Source organism: Aethalodelphis obliquidens, unplaced genomic scaffold (assembly GCF_003676395.1).
Source record: "Aethalodelphis obliquidens isolate GAN/ISIS:26980383/991018 unplaced genomic scaffold, ASM367639v1 scaffold42, whole genome shotgun sequence".
Classification (NCBI taxonomy): domain Eukaryota; kingdom Metazoa; phylum Chordata; class Mammalia; order Artiodactyla; family Delphinidae; genus Aethalodelphis; species Aethalodelphis obliquidens.
Genome location: NW_020837986.1, coordinates 4,975,274 through 4,989,209, shown reverse-complemented (window position 1 = coordinate 4,989,209; position 13,936 = coordinate 4,975,274). Strand labels below are relative to the sequence as shown.

The window sequence follows — 13,936 nt, the reverse complement described above, 5'->3', positions numbered from 1 at the left end:
GTTGCGGAGCACAGGCTCCGGACGCGCAGGCTCAGCGGCCATGGCTCACGGGCCCAGCCGCTCCGCGGCATGTGGGATCCTCCCGGACCGGGGCACGAACCCGCGTCCCCTGCATCGGCAGGTGGACTCCCAACCACTGCGCCACCAGGGAAGCCCGTAGATATATATTTAAAAGTATATTTTTCAGAATATCATTTCTAGCAGTGAAAATTAAGAGATTGAATAAATGATGTTATAGCCATATAATAAAAGACAACGCAGCCATTAAACAGGATGTGATAGGTTTATGTTTTGAGTTGATATAAAAAAAGCTGGTTAAAGATAACAATATATGATTCTAGTTATGTAATTACATTGCATGTAATCTGAAAGGCTATTGATTCAAGTGTGAGGGTGGATATTTCTGCCAACAGGCTATGCATCTTTCCTATTCACGATTTGAGCCATTCTTTCAATAAGTATGCCTTAATAGAAAAAAGTAATTTTGAAAAAAGAATTCCCAGTTGTTCACATATTCTGGGGTATATATAATAAACATTTACTAGATGCTATGCTGGGCATGGGAGGAAAAGGAGAATTAATGCAGTTCTTCACTTGGATGGTGAAGAGAAGGTAATATTGGTTGCCTAGAGAGCACAGAGGATTAGTGGAAGGATCCCCCCATCCAGGAAGTAGAGACTTCAAAAGACAGAGCAGGAGCCCCTGAAAATCCAAAAGGGAGGGCAGGCATCTTCTCTTGCCCCAGTCTATCCAGATCTTTTAGGTTTCCTCCAACCCTGAAATACTGGCTCCTGTCTCCCTCTTTTGACTTAGCTTCCTACACATACTCAGCATCTCTCACAAGTGCCCTGGGCTTCTGTCCTTCAAAACACCCACAATTCCCAAAATGTCTCACACATCCTTGTGTCCCCCTGTCTTTCCTGATGTGGTTCCTCTCTAGTCGTTCCTATTACTTTTCCCTAGAACAACATCCCTTGGTTCTATAAGATCCTGCTTGTGGTAGATTAGATGATTATTCAGCAGATATTCATTGCTTCTCACTACACCTCCATGGGAAGAATGTATTTCCTTGCACCTTGATTGTCAGCTTTGCCATATGACCTACTTTGGCCAATGGGATATTAGTACACATGAGGTCCAGAATGCACAGAATAGACCTGAACCAAATCCATGGCTTAGAGCCATGCTCATGTAAGCCCAGACAAGATCAAGGTCAATGCCCAGCAAACCTCCAGTCACCTGAGTGAGAAATTTACTAATACTATATGTATTGTTGCTTGACACCGAGATAATTTCAGTGTTTTTTATGCAGCAGTGGCTGACTGATATACAGTTAATAAGGTCTTTCGCCCTTGCTTGTTGTGTTTTGGACTTATCCTCTGGGTTCCCCCTCAAATCCTACCTCCCATATAGTACAACTTCAGAAAAGCTTTTATCATACTGTATTGTGATTATCTGATTAACATGCACTGTTAAGCTTCTAAGTGCATCTCAACGTTCTGGGAGATCTGTAGTTGAATTCCTCTTTGGAAACCTAAAAACATCCATTGACACTCACTGAATAGCTAAAATTTGTGATTAGTGAGCAAGTTACACCAAAATCTATGAATCTGTGAGCACGTGAGCACAGGTTGCAACAAGTTGAATATATAACGCTTGATATTTTCATGCACCCGTTGGACAACAGAGAGAGGCCGGCCATTGAACCTACCTCAGAAAAGGGAGAATAATATGGATGGGGATCACGACCCATGAACTCTACCCTAGGGGAGGAAATAAAGGGGGCAAAACACCTCCCTTCTTTGAAGCAGTGTCTCAGTCTGTTTGGGCCGCCATACAAATTACCATAGAGGAGGTGGTTTGCAAACAACGTATATTTATTTCTCACAGTTCTGGAGGCTGGGAAGTCCAAGATCAAGGTACTTGGTAGATTTGGTGTTCGGTGAGGGTCTGTTTCCTGGTTCATAGACAACCTTCTTTTAATTGTGTCCTCACATGGAGGAAGGGGTGAGGGAACTCTCTGGGGTCTCCTTTGTTATTTATTTATGTTATCATTTTTAATTTTGGCCACGCCACGTGGTTTGTGTGATCTTAGTTCCCCAACCAGGAACTGAACCCGGGCCCTCAGCAGTTAAAGTGTGGAGTCCTAACCACTGGACCACCAGAGACTTCCCTGGGGTCTCTTTTATAAGGGCACTAATCACATTGGTAAAGGCTCCACCTTCATGACTTAATCACCTCCCAAAGGCCCCACCTCCTCACACCGTTAAATTGGGGATTAGGTTTCAACACATGAATTTGGGGAGGGACACAAACATTCAGTCTATAGCGAGCAGTGATTAAAAATTATAGGACAGGGCTTCCCTGGTGGCGCAGTGGTTGAGAGTCCACCTCCCGATGCAGGGGACACGGGTTCGTGCCCTGGTCTGGGAGGATTCCACATGCCGCGGAGCGGCTGGGCCCGTGAGCCATGGCCGCTGAGCCTGTGCGTTCGGAGCCTGTGCTCCGCAACGGGAGAGGCCACTACAGTGAGAGGCCCGCGTACCAAAAAAAAAAAGAAAAAAATTATAGGACATCCAAAGCTGTTTTGATGTTTGAAAAAAGGAGAAGCCTTGACCAATAAAGTCTGAAGGCAGTGTGGGTGAGAACTGAATGTTGTTTATGACTGTCTGGGTAGGAAAATAATGGTTGATCAAATGATCTTTGATCACGCTCTGTCTCGCATTGTATGAAAATTCTCATTGTTGATTTAAAAAATACCAAATGCCAGAATTGTGCCTAGTCTGAAGGAAGGAGTCACCCATGATTCTGGCAAAACTCTCAATCACCAAAGTCTAGGGGACTTCCCTGGCGGTCCAGTGGTTAAGACTTTGAGCTTCCACTGCAGGAGGCATGGGTTTGATCCCTTCTCGGGGAACTAAGATCCCACATGCCATGCTGTGTAGCCAAAAAAAATCACCAAAGTCTAGTCCAGGGTCATTACTAGCACATGGCACATGCTTGATATAAGTGCTGAACAAGTCAACAAATGAATATGTAAGTGTGCAGACAGGGGACTGGGCATGTCCTCTGCAAACCAACCAATCCACAGAGATATGCCAGAACATGAGTGTCTTCAAGGACCCTGGAGAAACATGTGTGACCCTATCTCAAATCTGAGGTTGGTATGAACTTAAAGAAGTCCAGTTACATGTGCAATATGCCTGAAAAAGCAATTTTCCAATTATATCACAAGCCTTAAAAATGCCTGTACCCTTTGACCTAAAAATACTCTTCCTAGGGAGCGCTCTTGAAGGAATTAATCAGAGACATAGATAAAGATCTAAAATCACATTTGTTACACGGTTATTCCTAATAACAACAACAACAAAAGTAAGGACTTGTTACCACAAACTGCTTTGTGACTTGTCAGTTACTGTGGGCACTGTCAAATTTGCTGTGTCATCTGTCTTCAGAGATTCAGGACAATTTAATTCAAAGGGGCCAGGACTGGGAGAAGGGATAGAGAGAGGGAAGGGGAGAAAGGTAGAGAGAGAAAGAGAGGAAAGGAGGAAAAAAAGAGTCAGGAATGGAGTCAGGGAGAGAGAGTAAAAAAGAAATAGATGTCTCCAGGGATGGAGACAGAACAAAGACAGCAGTTCCTGGTGAGTTGCATGTGGTGAATAAATGTTTGTGGAATAAAGACTTAAAAGGGGAAAGAGTCAGAGATGGGAGTGGACTGAGAGGCGGGTTCCCAGCTCCCGACCACATTAGACCTCATTCACCCTGGAACACCCGCCGCTGAGACCCTGGCACACAGGGAGAGGAAGCTGGCAGCAGGGTGGAGAAGAGGGAGGCAGGGAAGGGGCAGGGCTCTTGGCACTGCTGCTGAGACCCTGGGTGAGCAGGGCAGAGGGAGGAGGGCTGCCTGACTCTGTCATGGGCTGGGCTTGCAGGGAAAGAGCTCAGGTCACGTGGGGTGGTGGTGCCATGTTGTAAGACCCTTGTGGTGGGTTTGGATGACGCTGCCTCCCCCACCTTCCATGAACTCCTGTTTGCTGTGGGAGTCACCTTATTGATTTTCACTGGGAACTGCTGTTGCTATGCTGTAGCTGCCTTTGGATATTCTTGCAATGACTTTAGAACTTATCCTTCAGTTATTTCAAGTTTGTCCTTTTCATGCATAACTCAGATCTCAGAGGAGGAATCTTACCCCTTTCCCCTGTTGGTAGACTGGTGCATATATGTGTGTGTGTGTGTATGTGTGTGTGTGTGTGTGTGTGTGTGTGTGTGTGTGTGTGTGTGTGTGCAGTGCACGTGTGGTGGATTATATTTTCTCTGGCTCAGAATCCCTGCTTCCACTGAATGAGCTCAGTTTCAGGACCGTCTTGCCTTCTCATCCTGCCCTTCTGGTGCGCACTGCAGCATCGCATCCCAAGCAGCCTTACCCCAAACATCACGCCCACACAGTGTCTGTATGAGTAGCAGTCCTTACTGAAGGTCTGGTGCAACAGAGACATTTTATACTGCCCTGTGGCTCATCCCCTTCTCCACCTCAAACTCCCAGCTTTTGCCTCTTCTTACCCCTCCAGGTTTCCTTCAGAAGCCCAATTCTCTCCCTTTGATTTGAAACAACAATTTAAGTCTCCACCCTTTCCTCATCTCAGGGTCTACCTTTCACATCTGCAGCATGCTTACAGTGCTTTATAAACAAAGGGCTGCCCACTCTGTCCCACTTTGCAGTAGCCAAGAACCAGCAAGGACTCTGAAAGATGAGGCTGTCTTAGATTGAGTTTCCAGAAGCAGAGACTTGAAGAAGAGGATTCATGTAAAAATTATTTGTTTAAGAAGTGTTCCCAGAGGGCTTCCCTGGTGGTGCAGTGGTTAAAAATCTGCCTTCCAGTGCACGGGACACGGGTTCAATCCCTGGTCCAGGAAGATCCCACACGTCACGGAGCAATTAAGCCCGTGCGCCACAACTACTGAAGTCTGCATGCCTAGAGCCTGTGCTCCGCAACATGAGAAGCCACCGCAGTGAGAAGCCTACGCACTGCAATGAAGAGTAGCCCCTGCGCACAGCAACGAAGACCCAATGCAGCCAAAAATAAATATAAATAAAATAAAATAAAATTAAAAAAAAAAGAAGTGTTCCCAGAAAAAAAACTGGTTGGGCAGTGAGTGGGGAAGTGAGACCTGGGAAGAAAGGAGGCTAAGGAAACAGAGAGAGCAAGCAGAGTCCCAAGGCGGGGCAGGCCTGGAGCAATCTCTCATGGGAACTCTGGAGACATTTTAAAATTAACCCCACAGGGACTTCCCTGGTGGTCCAGTGGTTAAGACTGCGCTCCCAATGCAGGGGGCCCGGGTTCAATCCCTAGGTCAGGGAACTAGATCCCGCATATACGCCGCAAATAAAGATCCTGCACGTGGCAACTAAGATCCCCGAGTGCCACAACTAAGACCCGGTGCAGCCAAATAAATAAATAAGTAAATAACAAAGGAGCAAGAAAGCTGGAGGGCTATACCCCCATGTTTTCAGTCATTTGTTAAGGGCTAATTCTGAAACCGGGCAAGACCCTGTGGGGCTTCTGGGCACAAAAGCCTTTCTGTGTCCCCTTCTCTGAGTTCCAAAGGGCAGGTTCAAACAGTTGCTAATCAGGGAAAGGAGGGGATGTGGAGATTAGGGAGGAGCAGTCAAGAAACAATACTGCAGCCTTGGGGTAGGGTTCTGCTTCCTCCTCAAGGGATATACATAATATCTTTGAGCTCTTCTGCAGAACTAAACCCCCCACCAAACGGAAGATGTTCCAGAGAGAAGGTCACAGTTCAATAACCTCGAGAACCACAGATCACGAGACCACCTGATGCCAGAAGATCTCTAGACTGCAGGAATGCAGGTCCTGCCTGCACCTGGATCCTTATCAGCAACCCCTCCCCTTGACTAAAACTCCTCACAACCCTCCCCCCACCCCAACCCCTGGGTTGGGACACACAGTTTTGAGGGCATTAGCCCGCTGTGAGCCTCTTTGCCTGGCAAAGCAATAAAGCTATTCTTTTCTAGTTCACCCAAATCTCTATCTCTGAGATTTAATTTGGTGTTGGGGTACAGAGGCCAGATTCGGCATCAGTCCTGGCGGGGGGTGGGTGGGACACACATTCCTAGGTTCTCTACCAAGAGATCAGGTGCAGGCTTCTGGGAGCGACATCACAAGGAGACCTAGTGTGCATAAAAACAGTCCAGGAGTCCTGGGGGCTCTGGGCACAGCACCAATAGTATCTGCTTCGGGGCCTTTCCCTTCCCCTCCCTTCCCCATCTCTGCGAGGGAAAGGTTGCCGTGTAGAGGATGATTTCCTCACTGATGGGAGTCATGCCACCCCTTAGCAGAAGCAGCTGTCACTGAGGATATGGTGTTGGCACGTGTGGTATAATGAGAAATATACTTGGTTTCCATCCCTGGTCCCGGGAGCCGAGCTCCTAAAATCCCTGTACTTTCCTAAGGGATAGGAGTATCTTTTGTTATTCACAACAAGCCCTCTCTACGACATCTGAGTTTATGCTAATGAGATGACCTGGGGGAGGGGGCCCTGCATAGCCTCAGGAAGGGCCTGGTCACTAGAAAGACTGAGTGATTCACAAGACTGGAACTTTCAGTCCCACCCCCTGATCTAAGGGAAGGGGTTGGGGGCTGCAGATCAAGTTCCATAAAAACTCTTGCGCAAGGAGATTTGATGAGCTTCTGGGTTGGTGAACACACCCACTTGCTGGGAGGGCAGAGCACCCTAGACCCACAGACAGAAGAAGCTCCTGAGCTCAGGACGCTTCCTGACTTCACCTCCGTGGACCTCTTCCGTGGGCTGCTCATCTGTATCCTTTGTGATATCCTTTTTAATAAACTGGTAAATGTAAGTAAATGTTTCCCTGAGCTTTGTGAGCTGTTCTAACCAATCTATAGCCGGTCGGTCAGAAGCAGAGGTGACAACCTGGACTTACACCTGAAACCGAAAAGGACCCTGTGGGGCTCCTGGGCACAAAAGCAGAATTTGACAAAAGACAATACCCATTCATGATAAAACCTCATAGACAACTAAGAATAAAAGGGACCTTCCTTTTCCTGATAAAGAATATCTACAAGTGAAAAACACTACAGCATACATTATGCTTACTGGTAAGTTATTGAACACATTCTCTGTGGAATCAGGAAAGGGACAAGGATACGCTGTATCAACACTTCCAATTTATCATTGCATTGGAGGCTTGCCAGTAAAAATAAAATAAAATAAAGATTGAAGAAGAAGAAAAAAAAGCCTTTCTGTGTCCCTCGAGTTTTGTTTGTATGAAATAGGCTTCATTCAGCCTCCATTACCTTCCCTGAGCTCTAAAGGACAGGTTCAAACAGTCCCTAATCAGGGAAGGGAAGGGATGTGGAGACAAGGGAGGAGCAGTCAAAAAACATAGTGCAGCCCTGGGGCAGGGTCCTGGTTCTCCCTCAAGGGATACACATAACAATATTTTTGAGCTGTTTTGCAGAGACTAAAAGCCCCACCAGGTGAAAGAAGTTAACAGTATGCTACCCACAAGCATGTAGACTCCAGACCAGCTGGAACCAGGTTGATGATGATGATGGCTCCCAATTACCTCACCACCAACCAATTAGAAGAATGTCCGTGAGCTGATCACGCCCTCCTCTTTGAACCATTATGATAAAACTCCTCACTACCCTCTCCAGGTCAGAGCACACAGTTTTGAGGATATTAGCCCACTGTGGCCCCCTTTGCCTGACAAAGCAATACAGCTATTCTTTTCTACTTCACTCAAAACTGTCTCCGAGGTTGAACTCAGTACTGGTGTACAGAGGCTGAATTTTGGCATCACATCTGAATTTGGGGCAGTCTTGCAGGACTGAGCCCTTAAACTGTGGCCTCTGGTGCTAACTCTAGGTAGACAGTCAGAATTGAGTTCAACTGTCGGACATCCAGTCGGTATCTGCTAAGAGCTGGAAGACTTGCTTGGTGGTATTGAAAATACCCCAGAGCATACTTCTTCCTTCTCCCATTTTCCAGCCTCTCTCAGGCATGGGTTAGCATCTCGGGAGGGCTGCAGGGTGCTCACGGTCGGAAAGGAAGGGTGAGCACTCACACCAAGTCCTGGGATCAGCCCCTCAGAACCTGCACGTGGAACTACTCAGCTCCCCTCCTAGAGGGGGAAATAAAGTCCCCACCCCAGGTCATGGAGCCCTGGCTGCACAGGCGACTACTGCTCTGTTCCCTTTCAGAACCTGCCCCACCTGACTTTGGTTTGCTAGATGCCAAGGGCAAGTTAGCATCATGTTTGAGACACAGCTCTCCTGTCTGTGGCTATCTACCCCATGCTGGAAGCAAAGTAGCCGGTGTTGTTGTTCCCCAAGTCCTGGCTTTTGGGGATGGCCCTCTGACAGAGGATGAGAAATCTGCTGTTTTCCCCACTTCATGAAGTTACCCTCAGGGACTGGAGTCATAGCCACATGGACCCCTTGAGTCTGAGGGGCTGCTGGTGACCTCTGCGACCCTGGGCTGTCCCTCAAGAGTGTGCAACGGTGCCTCCCCTGGGATTAACTCTCCTAACGGGGGGAATGGGATGGGTGAGATACAGCTGGATCTTGGCCATCAATGCTTTTCCAGTAGACTTGCGCTTGCTCCAGCCAAGCCTGACTCTCTTTCCTCATTTCAACAGCACCCTCCTCTGCTGTTCTCCGCACAAGTGTCACTGTTCTGAACACACGCGCAGAGAACTCCTCTCTGCTCACCACAGAACTGGATACCATGTCAGGCATCTGGCCAGCCATGGCAAGGCTCTGAGAACCGGAGGCTGCTGCAGACTTCCTGCAGTTTCCTCTGCTCCTCCTCTCGGGTATTTTCCACATTCCAACGCCTGTGCATTGTGGAGGCAGTGACACTGAAAACACGTGCATTTCTTTCCACCTTGTCCCCAAAGCCTCAGAATGAGAGTAGAGAAATTAACAGGGAAAAAGTATGTATCCACAAGGACCAAGAGGGCTGGAGAGGATGCAGGAACAGAAGACAGATGACAAGAAAAGCTGAAAAGTCAGTGGTAACTGATTTAGGAGAGCAGAGAAGGCTGAAATCTAACCCTGAGAAGGGAGGTCGTGCACGGTAAGAGGAGCAGGTGGACTCCTTGCCACAGGACTCCAACTGGAACAGCCCTTAAGATGGGGATGAGGGGTAGGACTGAAAACAGGAAGGGAGTGTTGGCTGTGCATCTGTTTGAGGCACAGGGAGACCCCCAGACCTCCCCTCCCACCCCACACAACCAGACGACTGCCCTCCCCTGCAGTGGAAGACGATGGGTAAGTCAAACTAAGAGACTCGGAGACACGAGGCACAGTTGAGAACAGGGCTAAAAATGGGCATTCAGTGAAAGCCTACCTGGAGGTGGGTGGCGAACGCCTCACTCACTTTCCCTGCCCAGCAGCCAGAATGATGGTAGATCAGCTTACATCCTCTGGGAGGAAGAATGGAAGATTCCTCTCTTGGAAATCGACTAGGCCAAGAGAAAAGACCTATTAGCATCTGGTGTTTCCCTGGTGAAATAGCCGAGTGCCCAACTGATCAGCCTACTGTAAAGCCCACGTGCAGACAAGCCCCACCCATGCACCCAGGACTCGGCATTGTGGTGCCTTTACTCATGTCAGAGACAACAGCTAAGCATCCCTTAACATGAGAGGGGAGTTTCTAACATGAAAGATAAGAGACCTAAATGCATTAATCACCCAACCAACCACCCTAGGAGGAAACAGGGAATGCAGAAAGCGAAAGAAAATTGCAAGAAAATTCTAAACCTTGTTTGTTTTGGGACCCAGGGCAGGCTGCCTCAAAATATGTCTCCATGGCATATTGATTATTTTCAATTAAGGTTACTTGAGAAACAGCTGGTAAAAAAATGATTTACATAGAAAACCGCACTCTAACTCCCTGAAAAGCGGGAAATAATTCTCCCATATGAAAGTACCCTTCCAAACCAGGAGGAAAGCAACCTTATCACCAGAATTAGGGAACTCAAGGCTAAGAAAGCTATAAACAAACTTCATTACTTATTCTTTAGTCTGTTACCTTAAGCACAAGTCCCGCTGATTTATGAAATCCTCACAAATAATTATGTATTTCTTTGTCTAAAAATGATATATAAACAGTCTGCTTTGGTCACTTAGAGGGTCCTACTTCTATGAGACCTCTGTGATCACAAATTAATTTTTTTTCTCCTGTTAATCTGTCTTGTGTCAATTTAACTATTAGAGCAGCCAAAAGAACTCAAGAGGGGAAAGGGGGAAATTTCCCCTTCCATGATATTTGTATCTACGAAAACTACAAACAGGAGTAACAGAAGAAAAGGAACTTAGAGAGAATAAGAGCTTTAAAAAATTCAAAACATCTTAGTAGAAATTAAAAAAAGCCAATAGATGATTTAGAGCATAATTTGAGAAATTCTGAGAGTAGAAAAAAACTACAAAGAAAGAGCAAACAGGACAGAAGAGCTAATAGAATTCAAGGCTTATCCCAGAAGATTCAACAATTGACTGATGTAAGTTTCAGAGAAGAGAGAAAATGAGGGAAGGAAATGACCGGACTAGTAGACATGATAGGGGAAAAAAAAAGGAAATAACTTAATTCTCCTTTGGAGAATAGTTAAATAAATTGTACTATCTCCATACAATGGAATGCTACACTGCAATGAAACGATACTAAACTATAGGTATGTGCATACATGACTCTAGGAACAATGTGGAAGGAGATGCAAGCCACAGAAGAGTGCTGTTTCTGTGTGTGATGCCATTTCTACGATGTTCAGAAGCAAGCAACAGTCAGCAAGGTACAGTTTAGCGACACACACATGAATAGTAAAACAATAAAGAAAAGCAAGTGAATTAGGAGAAAAGTCATGAGAGTGGTTATGTGGCTGGTGGAGTGTTAGGGCATGAGGGGTGGCCCTGGAAGGCAGGGCATGGGATCAGAAAAGAGCACATGGGGGACTTCCCTGGTGATCCAGTGGTTAAGAATCGCCTTCCAATGCAGGGGATGCGGGTTCGAGCCCTGGTTAGGGAACTAAGATCCCACATGATGCAGGTCAACTAAGCCCGTGCGCCACAACTCCTGAGCACGTGGGCTACAACCAGAGAGCCCACACGCCACAACTACAGAGCCCACATGCTCTGGAGCCCACTCGCCACAACTAGAGAGAAGTCTGTGCACCACAATGAGGAGCCCGCGCGCCACAGCAGAGGATCCCATGTGCCGCAACGAAGATCCTGCATGCCACAACTAAGACCCAACGCAGCCATAAATATTAAAAAAAAAAAAAAAAAGAGCACATAGTGAAGTTCCAGGTATTGATAATATCCTACTTCCTAAGTTGGGTGGTGGGTTCATGGGTGTTTATTTTACTATGATGCTTCATAACTAATATTATTCATATTCTTATATATTGGGTTGGCTAAAAAGTTCATTCGGGTTTTCTGTAAGATGTTAACAGAAAACCTGAACGAACTTTTTTTTTTTTTTTGGCAGTACGCGGGCCTCTCACTGTTCTCCCATTGCGGAGCACAGGCTCCGGACGCGCAGGCTCAGCGGCCATGGCTCACGGGCCCAGCCGCTCTGCAGCCTGTGGGATCTTCCCAGACTGGGGCACGAACCCATGTCCCCTGCACCGGCAGGCGGACTCTCAACCACTGCGCCACCAGGGAAGCCCCTGAACAAACTTTGGTCAACCCAGTACATGTCAAATGTTTCCCTTTCTCTTTCTCTAACTGTCTCTCTCTCTCTCACACAAACACTATAAGAAAATTTCTCTGAATTGGGGATATGAGTTTCTAGATTAATAGAGCCTTAGAGTCCAATGCAATGAGGGGGAAAAAACCCTACACCAAAGTACATCTTTACGAAATTTCAGAACATCAGAGATATCATACAAGCAATAAGAGAGGAAAGACAACTCATATTAAAAAACTGAGAATCAAAACAGTTGGTCCTCTCATCAGTAAGACTGAAATTAGAAGACAACAAACCTAGATTCTGAAGGAACAAGATTCCTATCTAGAATTCTAGGCCCCTTGAAAGTAGCAAATGAGAGAACAGAATTAAGATAAACTCAAACAAGTAAGGCCTTAAAAATTTTATTTTCTGTGTATCCCTTCTCAAAAGGAGAGAATTGTGCTCCACCAAAAATGAGCCCAGAAATCAAGAAAGAGGAAATCATGGGAACCAGGACACGGGGATTCCAAGACAGAAAAGAGGCAAAAGGAATAAAAAGGATGCTAGTTGAGGGAAATTTCCCCAAAGCAGCAGGAAGCAGGCACAGCACAATCTAGTTTGGAGCAAGGGAACAAGAAAACTCCAGGAGAGATTTCTCCATGAAAAACATACAGCTGACCGTTGCCTAATACTTAAATGAATGGAGAGGAGATTTACAGTTTTGTGCAACAGCTTCAGGAAGAATGACTGATCGGCACATAGAAAACTAAGCCAAAACCAACCAACCAAGATCCCACTTATATACTCCAAGGAAAACCAAAAGTTGTATAGGAAAGGGTATGTAAATGTAATATACAATGTGGCTCATGAGTATATAATATTTACATAATCCTGAATATTGATGGAACCAAAAATTACAAAACAACTACATAGGAAGAATGAAGGCATTGAAAGTATGTTTGTGGGTAAGAGTGCGTGGAATTTAAGAGAATCAAATCTGTATCTTCTGTAGTTGTAAGTAAATGCTTAAGTTCTAAAATGAAAAGAATCGACCGAAATAGTAGGATAGGGAACACTCCCCAACTCAGTTTGTGAGGCTATCAAACCCTGGACCAAAACACGAGTAGGACAGCCGAAGATAGGAATTTATAGCCCGGTTGACTCATAAACGTAGATGTGAAATTTTGAATTAATATTTAGCAAGGTGAATACAGCAGAAGCAAGCTGTTCTTACCTCATTAATGCAAAGTTTGTCCAACTTAAATAAAGTATTACTATAAATCATCACAACAATAGCTTAAAGGAGAAGATCTACATGATTATCTTGATAGGCACAGAAAAGGCATCTGATTAAATTCAGCACTCATTTATGCTAAAAACAATCTTAGCCAACTAGGAGAAGAAAGAAATTTCTTTAACTTGATGAAAATTTTCTACCTATAATTTATACATATAAAATACTTAAATGGTGAAGTATTAGACACATTCCCTTTAAAATCAGGAAGGTGACTTATCAAATCAACACATTGTACATCTTAAACTTATACAATATTATATGTCAAATACATTTGAATTAAAAAATCAGGATATAATCTTAAAAAAAATCAGGAAGATAACAAGGGTGTCCTATAAAATCTTTCTATTCAACATTGCATTTGGACAGTCTGGCCAGTACAGTAAGACAAGAAAAAGAAATGATATAAAGATCATAAAGGGAGAAAAAAACCGTATCTTGTTCTGAGGCAACAAGATTCCAGCCTGGAATTCTAGAGCCAAACTCAAAAATTAGAAGAATTAAGACAAGTTCAGACAAGTATCAAAAAGTGTATCTTCCACGCATCCTGTGTTAGTTTCTTATTGCTGCTATAACAAATTATCACAAATTTAGTGGTTTAAAACAACACAAATTTATTCTCTTACACTTCTGGAGGTCTGAAATTAGTCTTATGGGACTGAGGTGTCAGCAGGGCTTGTTCCTTCTAGAGGCCCTTGGGAAGGATCTGTTTTGTATTTTCTGGCTTCTAAAGACGGCTTGTGTTCCTTGGCTTGTGGCCTCTTCTGCCGTCACCAAAGCACATCACTCCAACCCTTGCTTCCATCATCATATCACCTCTCTCTGCCTCTGTCATCACATAGCCTTCACTGTCTATGACAAATTCTGTCTGCCTCTTAAAAGGAACTTTGTGATAATCCAGAAAAATCTCCCCATCTCAAGACC

The 13,936-nt window shown here is 45.3% G+C and overlaps 1 long non-coding RNA gene across 2 annotated transcripts in view; it reads right to left on the bottom strand.

Annotated features, from left to right (window-relative positions):
- LOC113605180 (uncharacterized) overlaps positions 1-13,936 on the bottom strand; it is a 58,248-nt gene that overhangs the window by 39,509 nt on the left and 4,803 nt on the right. For both annotated transcript variants that reach the window (XR_003427063.1, XR_003427062.1), the window contains exon 2: positions 9,400-9,514. This is a non-coding gene — a long non-coding RNA (uncharacterized LOC113605180). The remainder of the gene's footprint in view (positions 1-9,399; positions 9,515-13,936) is intronic.